The 12,500-nt window shown below is 35.5% G+C and overlaps 1 protein-coding gene across 4 annotated transcripts in view; it reads left to right on the top strand.

The window, feature by feature from the left end:
- The window catches only part of LOC135199877 (leucine-rich repeat-containing G-protein coupled receptor 5-like), a 664,061-nt gene that overhangs the window by 79,497 nt on the left and 572,064 nt on the right, over positions 1–12,500 (top strand). For 3 of the 4 annotated variants that reach the window (XM_064228278.1, XM_064228035.1, XM_064228110.1), the window contains exon 2: positions 10,904–11,473. The exons of the other annotated variant lie outside the window; for it this stretch is intronic. The gene's annotated coding sequence lies outside the window, so the exon portion shown is untranslated. The remainder of the gene's footprint in view (positions 1–10,903; positions 11,474–12,500) is intronic. 4 annotated transcript variants of the gene reach the window in all.

Raw genomic sequence — 12,500 nt, 5'->3', positions numbered from 1 at the left:
AATTTCTGATATCTAAATACCGTCTAAATACATCACACAAAGGAGGTTTTACGTGACAGGCTGATTGATTGATTAAAATTTATCTGGCGTCATTACGTTTTATGGGGGCTGTGTGCGCGTACGAGAGCGCGCATGGCCGTATGTGAATGTTTGAATATTCAAATGGAACGAATTCAGTATGACAGGCACTGCAGGAAAACTCCATTTAACCGAGTTTTTTTTTTCAGACTTTTCCAGAGTTTTTCTAAAAAACAGAAAGTATCGAGTTTTATCTGTATTTTTAGCGATGCATAAATTTATTTTCGTTTAAAGTGCAATATCTACATATATATATATATATATATATATATATATATATATATATATATATATATAAACATGACCTTTTATTCCCCTTTATCGTGAATGGACTATAACATTTTAGGTATATCTTTTATTTCTCGTCATTTTCTCTCTCTCTCTCTCTCTCTCTCTCTCGCTCTCTCTCTCTTCTCTCTCTCTCTCTCTCTCTCTCTCTCTCTCTCATCGAAGTAATCTCCTAGAAAGGTATTATAATAACCATACGTATAATACAATATATATATATATATATATATATATATATATATATATATATATATGCATACTATATTATTTATTAAAATCTGCATTATTGATGTTGAGTTTGCGGTGGAACGCGTGATTACGTATGTTAGGGGCTTCGGGTCCGGGCAGTCTGCATCCGGTTCTGAAACAGAGTCCCTGGTGACAGCCGATTCGGATCTGTAACAGCAAAGACTGTCCGGACCCGAAGTCTCCAACATACGTAATCATTTATTGCACTGCATAACCAAGATTAATTATGCAGATTTTAAAATCTTATTTAAATCATACTTAAAACTACACCATCCCCTCGTTAAACACCCAGACAGCCTCCGTACAGATAGTTGTTACGTCTTATTTTTTTCATGAGTTTTTAAGTGATTTTGTAAATTGCAGCCTTGAAAATGAGATGAGACGTTGCTAAACGCCGGCAGTAAAATAAATTGTTTTATTATACGTGCTGCCTTTTCCTGGATGTCCCCTTGATAGCTACTATGAAGCTTACAGCTATACGACCTGTTTGTATATAATATATACTATATATATATATATATATATAATATATATATATATATGTATATATATATGTGTATATATATGTATATATTATATATATATATATATATATATTATATTATATATATATATTAATATAATATATATATAACGTATATGCATAATGTATATATAATTATACACACATTATATATATATATATAAAATGAAAATAATATATGATTATACATACATATTAATATATATATATATATATATATATATATATATATATAATATATATATATATATATATATATATATATATATATATATATATATATATATATATATATATATATATATATATACATTTCCTCAAATAAACTAATTGTCACGGGGAAAAGAGTAGCGACATTTTTATAATCCTTTGGGGCATTACAGCTCCCATCTCGTGGTTCAACCCCACCCAGGACCCCCCCCCCCCCACCCCTCCCCCCCCCCCCCCCCCCCCCCCCCGTAGCCCCCACATCCTACCCATTGTCTTTCCTCCAACCCCTCCCCCACCTGGGTACTTAGCCCTAAGGATGCTCCTCATTAGGAATTCCGTTTCAAGAGTCCGAAGAAGGTAACTTTACGGCGGGGGTCTCCTCTCTCTCTCTCTCTCTCCGTCGTCTCTCTCTCTCTTTCTCTCTCTCTCTCCCTTCCTAATTACCGTTCCTTGATTACTCAAGCCGAAACAAAACAAAAAAAACAAAAACAAAAAAGGGGGTGACGTAAGAGGTGAGAGATTTCGAATTCGTAACACGAAGTAGGTTGACTCTCCCGGTGGGGTTGTCGTCGCTTCGTCTTCAAAAGCGTATTTTCTTTTGGATTAAAAAAAAAAATGTAAGGAAGAGGAATGCGAGTGTGTATTGGGGAGGGGAGGGGGAGGAAGGGGATAGGTTAGGAGGAAGAGTTGGTTAGCTGAAATACGCTGGACGAGAGAGAGAGAGAGAGAGAGAGAGAGAGAGAGAGAGAGAGAATATTTATATATGTAGATGAGGTTGGCGTCACTCACTCTTTAATGGTAAAGAGAGAGAGAGAGAGAGAGAGAGAGAGAGAGAGAGAGAGAGAGAGAGAATGATCGTAATTTGTATACCAGAATAGCATTCCACCAACTGCCTACACTGAGGAGAGAGAGAGAGAGAGAGAGAGAGAGAGAGAGAGAGAGAGAGAGAGAGGCTAATAAAAACTACGTCCTTCCATATGAAGAAAACATTGCGTCATCTGGACAGATCAGTTTCCTTTGGCAATCTATTCTGTATTTTTTTCCAAATCAAAGGAAAAGCAATTTGAAAATCTACGATGTTCAAGGAAGGTAAGAATGTAGAATTTAGGTCAAGCGGTGGGACCTATGAGGTCATTCAGCTCTGAAACGGAAATTGAGAGTAGAAAGGTTTGAAAGGTGTAACAGGAGGAAAACCTCAAAGCAGTTGCACTATGAAACAATAGCTTGGAAAGGGTGAATAGGAATTTGGCAGAAAGTGAATGTGGACGGAGGTACAGTAAAAGGAATGAAAGGGGTTGCAGCTCGCGGCAGAAGGGACGCCGTGAAGAACCTTAAGTAATGCCTACAGTCGGCACTATTCTCCTGCGGGGTCTCAGATTTATGTAGTAGGAAAGGCTAAGCTAAATTTCATCCATATAATTAAAGGAACTAGGATTCCGGGTAAGAGTATATCAGAGATACAGTCAATTATGTAGTTATTGATATTAGAAAGTAAAAAAAAAGGAATACGGGTAATGGTCTCTCAGAGATACAGTAAATCATTTTAAGTTATTTATATTGGAAAGTAGAAAAATGAATATTATATTAATTTCGAAAAATCAATTTTAAATTATGTAACTTAAAATCTGAAATTACTGGAACCAATGCAGTAACAATATGTCTTTACGATTCATAGCAGATCTAGTCCCGTTACTAGAGAAAAAAGCTTACTGTGTTTGATAGTTCTGTACATAAATCTTTTGTTAACCGATTTACAAAAGCAGTTGATTTAACAAAATGAAGCTTTTGTTATCTACCAATTTACAAAATAGTTAATTTTTATACCAACAAAATGTAAATTTCAAATTATGAAATATTTGATAATCAGACGTATTAGAGTTGTCGTTGGTATGTGCAAATTTTACAACTATGGAAAAGTAATATGAATTAAAATACGTCAGTTATAAGGGCCAGATGGTAGGTCAGTCAGCGATTATTATATGTGCAATGTGATCTAGATATGACCGACATATACGGGTTGGAAAATGATGATGGTAAGTGCAAATAATTTACATAAGGAAAAATACCTATCTTTTCCATTCGTATGAAATTGTGAGTGTGTATGTGTGTGTGTGTGTGTGTGTGTGAGAGAGAGAGAGAGAGAGAGAGAGAGAGAGAGAGAGAGAGAGAGAGAGACAGATGGCACAGGGTACAATTAATGCTTTTACCTTCGCCGGTATCCTTAATAGGCTCAACCGAACATCAGTGATCGAAAGTTAGGGCGACAAATGTAACATGTCAATTGACTGCTCAGATTCTCTCTGGCTGCAGCAGCTGTCTTCTTCGGTGTTTTTTGCTTGTTGTTTAAAAGAGTTCTGTATATATGTATGTATATATATGTATATGTATATAATATTTGTATATAAATGTATATACACAGGCATCATACTCGTGTGTATGTGTGTATATTTATATATATTATTGTTTTTCTATTGTATAACTTGCGTTTGTATGTATATATTGTATATATATATATATATATATATATATATATATATATATATATATATATATATATATACACACACACACACATACTCGTACGTACGTGTGTGTATAGTTATATCTATATTATTAATTTTCTATTGAATAACTCGCTTCTGTTTGTCATTATTGAATCTGATTGGAATTGTTACACTTTCAACTTGTCGAATGAATGCTTTACCTGCGTACGGAGAGAGAGAGAGAGAGAGAGAGAGAGAGATAAACTGGGGAGAGAGAGAGAGAGAGAGAGAGAGAGAGAGAGAGAGAGAGATAAACTGGGGAGGAGATAGAGAAGAGAGAGAGAGAGAGAGAGAGAGAGATAGAGAGAGAGAGAGAGAGAGAGAGAGGAGAAATGATGACATAATTCAAAATGGATAAAGAAAACTATATACGTTGTCAGGGCATTAAGTTGGGTCGGGGAGAGAGAGAGAGAGAGAGAGAGAGAGAGAGAGAGAGAGAGAGAGAGAGAGATGAAAGTTTGCGACTTACTATACTACGGTATTTGCAATGCAGTGCACAGGACTACTGCTGCTCTTCAGGAGTCTCGCACAATTAACCAGGGAAAGTTATTTAACTCGTGAAGTTATTTTCCTGAAGTGGGGCCTCTCTCTCTCTCTCTCTCTCTCTCTCTCTCTCTCTCTCTCTCTCTCTCTCTAACGTTCGCGAGTCCTCCAAAACTTCAGCTCTCCCTGAAGTTCACTGATAAGAGGAGGCCACAAAAAACAAAGAGTTATCTCACTTGTTTTTTGTCACTGGTGAAATAGTATTTGCGCATTTCGTTTGTTTTTTGTCTTCTAGAAAGAGATTGTCAGTAGTATTAATCTGTTGTTTAAATGATCTAACTTCCGATTGATGGTTTATCAGTAATTGGAACCGTTATTTCATTACATAACGCATAACGTAGCTTACATTACAGCTGACGATGAAAACCACTAGACCTAACCATCTGTGTTATTCCTGGAATGCAATTCTTTACATAATGATTTGTCAAATCACTCTAAGCTGACATTACAAGAGACTGTATTACAAAGTGCATAACGCCACTCGCATTACAGCTGACACTGACAGTCCCTAGAGCTAACTATCTGTTATTCGTAAAATACAGTACATTATATAAATTTGCTCATATGCGTCACCTACTCCGAGATGCTAGTACTAAACGCCGTATGGTAAATGTAAGGTAGACGGCCACACGAAGATATCGTTTATTAACGTAATTCGTCGACCGCACAATATAGAAATGGGTGTATAGAATACTTAGATTCCCAATGGGCTAACACTTAGCACCTGTAGCGTCCCAAGAACTTCCGACGTGTTTAGTACTAGCACCTCGGAGTATAGGTGACGCGTAGATAACAAGCCAGAGTAGCTCCCATCACCTTTGCTGGTAATCGTGAAATACGATAAAGGATGTTTTGCAACTAGGAATACCGATCTGTTATTGTAGAAAGCGATCTAGAAACAAAAACGAACAATATTTATACAATAATTTAAGGGCCATCAAGCGCAGACCCAGTATTATAGGTCTATAAAAGTGAAACCGTTTTCACACAAACCGACACACATTATTAGAGATATTACTTACGTACGCTACTTCATTCTACATTCTTTCTTGACATAATTTTCCATTATGTTCCCTACAAAGTTTTAGCTTAAGGATAATTAACATATAGCATAATATATTGGAAAAGCAAGTTAACTGTCCTAGTGCACTATTGTCATCTATACCTCGTAGGATCATGCTAGCGTTACTTATCCCTAGCGAAACTTCTCCAGAAGGTTGTACTCACTTAAATAAAACTTACATTCGCTAGAACTTATATAGTTACATATATCCTCCGCAAACTCGATTATGTTGACAAGGTTGCCTATCTGTCACAAATAAACAAATGTATTTCAGCCGTACGTTATGTATAATGCAAATATATATACATTGCAAACATTTGATGTACTTACCGTGTTTGTAGAAACAGTCTAAGTAGTCCTATGTACTTATCACAATCACACCATCCGATCTTATTTATGTCACTTTTTTTATTTCATTTTTGTATATTCAATTATCAAAGTTGATTGTTAACTTGACAACGTAGATTGTCCGATCACTGTCCCACTTGTATTTTTCACTGTTTCCTTTGTGGCACTGGCTATGTTCTCCTTACAGCAGTGTTCATTCAGTGACACATTCCACATTCTTTGGAAACCTTCCACATTGCTGTAGTCAAAATATTGTCTAAGCATCATTTCACTTGTATTTTTCAGTTTCTTTTATGGCACTAGCTATCATCTTAAAGCAGTATTTATTCTGTGACACATTCCACATTTTCAGGAAATCTTTCGCATTTCTGTAGTAAAAGCATTGTCTAAGCACTATCTCACTTTTATTTTTCACAGTTTCTGTTAAGGCAGTAGCTATCATCTTAAAGCAGTATTAATTCCATGGCACATTCCACACATTCCACAGTTCCTGGAGACCTTTCATGATGTTGTGGTCAAAGCGTTGTCTAAGCATTGTCCCACATGTTCTATGTATCACTGGGTTACAATTCGAAGGCAGCAGCCGCAGCACTCGAGCTAAAATGGACAAATCTATGAAAAAATTCACCCAGAGCAGTCTCGAAGAGAGGTCAGAAGCGCGCCTACATAATGAAACACTTGTTAGACTAAAGCAACCCAGCCGGGAGCTGGTGGTAGTTCTAGTTAGAGCGCTCTCATTTCCGCTTACTCTAGCTATAGAGCTTTACATAGAGCATATCTTACTAAAATATTCTAGTGTATGTAGAAGGTAAGCAGCAGGAAGATTAAGGCAGCCTTGTGCTGGCACGGGCTCTTGCTTTTCAGCAGCCCGTAATGTTGAAAGTAATTCAGTGGTGTTCTCTTTAGTCAGCTTGGAATAAGGGTAAGTTAAAAAAAAAAAAATAGAAAAATTGTTCGACTAGGTAAATTACCCAGAGATTGTCTACTCAATGAAGAACTTTCTTTGCTTTCTTTGTAGTTAAATCCATTGCAATATCTGTAATTTGCTTTTCCTTGCCCTGTTGTTGAATTGCCGTCACTCCTTCGGGGTTTCTATAGCTTTCTCTTTCGAGAGTCGTAAAATTTGCAATTTTTTCCAGTTCATCTTCTGAAAAAGAGGTTTGTTTTCGGTGTTCTCAAGACTGTATATGGTCGCGGGGTTTAGATCCTGCTTGTGTGAAGTTCACTTTCTATAGCTTTATAGCATTCTCTCTTCCGAAAGGCGTAAGAGTTGCATTTTTTTTCAGTTCATCTTCTGAAAATGAGGTTTATTTTCAGTGTTCCCAAGCATTATTTAGTGGAGAGGTTTAAATCCTGCTTGTGTAAAGTTCAACTAAGTGTAACAACTCCACGGGGCCTGTGTAGTACACGTAGAATCAGAAAAGGTAAACCTCGTAGGGGGTTAGTGCCGTAAGTGTACCTATCAGGTTCTTTGCAGCGTTCATTCTGCCCCTAACTGCAACCCCTTTCGTTCCTTTTACTGTACCTCCGTTCATATTCTCTTTCTTCCATCTTACTTTCCACCCCCTTTATAACAATTATTTCATAGCGCAACTGCGAGGTTTTCCTCCGGTCACACCTTTCAAACCTTTTACTGTTAGTTTCAGTGATGAATGACCTCGTAGGTCCCAGCGCTTGGCCTTAGGCGTAAGTTATATACGCTGTTCTATTCTGTTCAGAAGGCTAAAAAAAAAAAAAGGTTAGGATAGATGACATCAACTCGTTTTCCCGAAGATAATAAGACCACGGGGATGTGAGGGCGAAATCACAGCTCTCGACAAAAAGGGCGTCGTCGTAACTTGGCGTGTCTCGTGACAAGTCTCAAAATAAACGTGTATATACGTATATACATCCATCTCACTTTAGTTCTCGTAACGTTTCATTTAGCGACGTGAGAGAGACATGACAATTGCCGAATAAAAGCTTCCCCGAGTCCATGTTACTTTCTGTCAAAGGCTTCGCGTGGCCCGGGTTTGGGACGATCCCGTGTTACGAGCCTTTGGCAGTTTTGTACCCACGCGAATGCTTGGCCACGCGCGCGTGGTGTTCCGTAGGGGGGTAATGCCGTCAGTAAACCTCATGCGGTGCGCTGTAGGCGTTGCTTAAGAATCATTGCAACCTCCTTTCATTCCTCTTATTGTATCTCTGCTCATAGTGTCATTTTGCCATCAACATTTTCCTAACATTAGCTTAATGTGATTCCTACGTATATTCCAGTATATAGACAGGGCTATATATGTGTATATATAGGTATATACTGTATATATATATATATATATATATATATATATATATATATATATATATATATATATATATATATATATATATGTGTGTGTGTGTGTGTGTGTGTGTGTGTGTGTGTGTATATATGCATGTATATAGAAGGTAAACAATTTAAACCCGTTAGTAACTATATACGGAAAGTTTAATCGAAAGTCCAAACATTCCCGAAGAACAGAAATATTACGTAGACCAGACAGACTTCTTCACGACACAGCATCGTCATCATCTCCCGTCTGTCACTGAAAGCAAGCGCGTTCATTGGCTCTGAAATCGGTGCGTTCACTCGCCCACTGCCGCGGCATTATTGCGTCCGACGGAACGAAAGAAACTGTGCAGAACAAAGGGCGCCGGGGTGGGGTGTGGGGTGTACCTATAATACGCGCTCGGTACTAATTGGTCGCGTCGGTTGATTTTGGTTAATTTCGGCCAGACCGGGGAGGATCATTGGAGCCCCCGAATGGTTAATTTGGGCCTTAACGAGTCAATTTTGGCTGGAGTGCTTTAAATGAAGACTCCCGGTCTGTGCGTGGGACAGGTAGGAGGAGGAGGAGGAGGGTGGGGGAGGGGGCCGGCGTGCTGGGGTAGGGGGAGGGGGGAGGGGGGCGTGGCCGTGTTGATGAAAGGCCCCCTAATGAACTGATAAGTGATTATTGAATGCCGGCAACTCGCAGCTGCCTGGTGATTGCCAACGCCAGAGGTATATAAAGTGAACGTGGTGTTGCTTTTGCTTTGAAAAAAACTGGAGAAGAAGAAGAAGGAGAAGAGGAAGAAGAAGAAGAAGAAGAAGGAGAGGAAACTAGATAAAGATGGAGGATGTCTGCGGGAAGTTGAATTTGGCTCACGTCCTTTTTCGCTGTTATTTTCACGACTAGAAATACGAGGAATGCATATATGTATATATATGTATATATTTATTGTGAATTTATTTATTTACTTATCTCTTTATTTTGGTTGAAACGAAGTATACTACTACAGTGGACAACGGATAATGTTGCTGGTGAAGACGGCGTCGTATATCACTTGTGTATCTATGTTTTTTTTTTTTTTTTTTTGACGAAATGACAACAGAACCAATTTGCGTCGTGTTTTCCCCCGACAACGTATTCCTCGCGTAAAATGGGCCGGGAATTTTAAGGCCCCCCGAACAGGGAGGATATTATGGTCTTAATGAAAAATGAAGAGGAAGAAGAAGAGAAAATAATAAAAATAAAAAGATTCGGGAGACATGTTGATAAAGGACGTCAGGCGCACGCGCGTGTGTATGTTTGTATATTTTGCGTGTGTGTATGTATCTTGGCGTTCATTGGGTTAAGGAACTTGAGAATAAAGGACGTGGGCGCACGCACGTGTGTGTAGATGTATGTTTGTGTGATGTATGTGTGTGTGTGTGTGCCTGTGTGTATGTGTGTATCTTGGCGTTCATTTTGTTAAAAAACTTGAGAAATTATCTTTTCGTGTTAAATTTTTTTTTTGTATCTTTAAATACATGTATATATGCATGTATGTATGCATGTATGTATGTTGGCGTTCATTTTGGTAAGGAACTTGAGAAATGGCTTTTTGTATCGACGTCGTTTTTGTTTTAATAACAATCAAATGGATCCGTTCTCAGGTTATTGGAAGGGGCTGAAGTCTCTCTCTCTCTCTCTCTCTCTCTCTCTCTCTCTCTCTCTCTCTCTCTCTCTCTCTCCATTTGGTTATTTATTCTTAAGTTTATTTCAGGATAGGGGATATATTTTCATTAGTTTTTCAGCTATTCAGTTTGCTGTCTAATGATATATAATATATATATATATATATATATATATATATATATATATACATACACACACATATATATATATGGTATATATACAGGTATATATATATATATATATATATATATATATATATATATATATAATATAATATATATAATACATACACATATATATATATATATATATATATATATATATATATAGTATATATATATATATATATATATATATATATATATATATATATATATATATATATATATATGATTCCTACCCTATATTTATGGGTATGTTATATACATCACGTTTGATGAATATGTTATATAAGTAAATAATAATAATAATAAAAAATAGATAAAAGATTCCCTTATCCTGTTGATAAGCTCATCTCTCCAATGTCTGTCCAATCAGCTTTCCTTCGTTGTGATCAGTCCCCCAGTTCCCACTGATGACGTACCGTGTCGAAACATCCCTCCCGTGGGGAGGTTTCCCGTGACCGGAGTCTGCAGAAGACTTCGTATTTGATTTGCTGTTATCTATCTATCAATTTGAGTATCCTTTTTATCGAGCTATCTATGTATCTATCTATCTGTCTATCTATTGATCTGTGTATCTATCTGTCTATCTATCTATCTATTTATCATTCTGTTAATTTATATATTTTTCTATGTATTTATGTATATCTATCTATTTAAATATCTATCTATCTATCTATCTATCTATTATCAGTCTTTCTATTTAACTAACTTTATCTCTATCTGTCTATTTATTTATCAATCTATCTATCTATCTATCTATATATTTTCTCCATCCATCTATCTATCTAATCTATCTTTTTTCTCCATCTATCTATCTATCTATCTATCTATCTATCTATCTATCTATCCATCATCCTGTCTAGATTTACGTAATAATGAAATCACATTTCCGATGCTTTCAAATTTTTTTTTTGACCACTAAATTCTCTTTACAGGTTGTTATGGTGAAAGCATAACTTTATACAAGGAGAATAATTATATTAATAAATTATATATATTTAAACTAATGTTAACGTTGATTAAGAGAGCTAGAAAGTCTATAACTTAGAGAACTTATATATAATAATAACAACGTTGTTCAAAGTGTACGTTAGTATTTATATGGATATTTTATTCAAGAGTGTGGAAATTTTATGAGATTGATAAATAAGTGTCGTTTACGCTAGATTATAAGGACTCTGGTAGTGGATGGAAACGTTAATTTTGAAAATTCTGACAATTGAGAAGTATAAACGAAATTAGTGATAACGTGAAGTGAAGAACAGAAAAGGATTAACTTAATTATAACTTAATTAACTTATAAAAGTGATTAGTGGATACTTTAGGAAGTGACTATAACCTGCCCTACCCTACCGCAAAGGAAATAAGATATGAAAGGGATACAAATGTATAAAGACTGCAGTGAAAATTGAATCGAACTCACTTTAAGTGGTATTGAAACTGTGACTGTGAGAATTTCAACTCAATTATACTTTCTCCGGAATTCCTTCACCTTGCAACGAAAGGTAAGTGAAAATTGAAAGTTCCTCATATACATGTTATAGTCTTTTTTTTCGATTTTTTTGCCATTTTTATTGTACCGGGTATACATACATACATACATACATACATACATACATACATACATACATACATACATACATACATACATACATACATACATACATACATTCAAAGATTTTTTTTTTTCCAATCTTATACCCAGACTCGAGTGTATACATACATACATACATACATATTTCCTCGTTTTTATGTTTATTTTCAGTTTTATCCGTACTTATTATTCAGATTTTACAGCAAGACCGAAGTGTGTACGTACATACAAATATACGTACATATATACACACATATATTATCTCGTTTTTCTGTGTATGTCCAGTTTTGAGTGTACTTATTATTCAGGTTTTAAAACATGATTCTAGTCAAACATACATACATACATACATACATATTTCCTCGTTTTTCGAAACGGGGAATTAATCTGTTAAACCCAAAGATTTTAGGATTCATTTTCGTCTTTCTATCAATTATCATTTATACTACGTATTATTTATACAACGCACTATTTATACAACGTATTATTTATACAACGTATTATTTATACAGAATACACAAACGTTTTCCAGGACCGCCCTTATGTGGCCCAATAGTCCAGAATCAAAACAAATATTAGGTAATAACCGTTAATGAGTGATAATTATTCCTTTTTAAACGTTAAATTAAAATCGTGCTGGGGCGTCATCCCTCCCACGAGTGGAAAAATGTAATTAATTTGGTGTATTCTACTTTTGTTTTTGTTATTTTCGTTCTTATGCGAAATTACCAGGGAGATTATAATTGGAATTTAGAGAATGTGATAAAAAAGACAAATTTAGTTCTTTCAGTGGTTTTAAAAATGTTTTGTTCCAAGGTGAAGATTGTTTATTATTATTATTATTATTATTATTATTATTATTATTATTATTATTATTATTATTATTATTATTATTATTATTATTTTTATTATTATTATATTATTATTATTATTATTAT

The sequence above is a fragment of the Macrobrachium nipponense genome, chromosome 11 (genome assembly GCF_015104395.2).
Source record: "Macrobrachium nipponense isolate FS-2020 chromosome 11, ASM1510439v2, whole genome shotgun sequence".
Classification (NCBI taxonomy): Eukaryota; Metazoa; Arthropoda; class Malacostraca; order Decapoda; family Palaemonidae; genus Macrobrachium; species Macrobrachium nipponense.
This window is presented reverse-complemented; position numbering and strand designations above follow the sequence as displayed.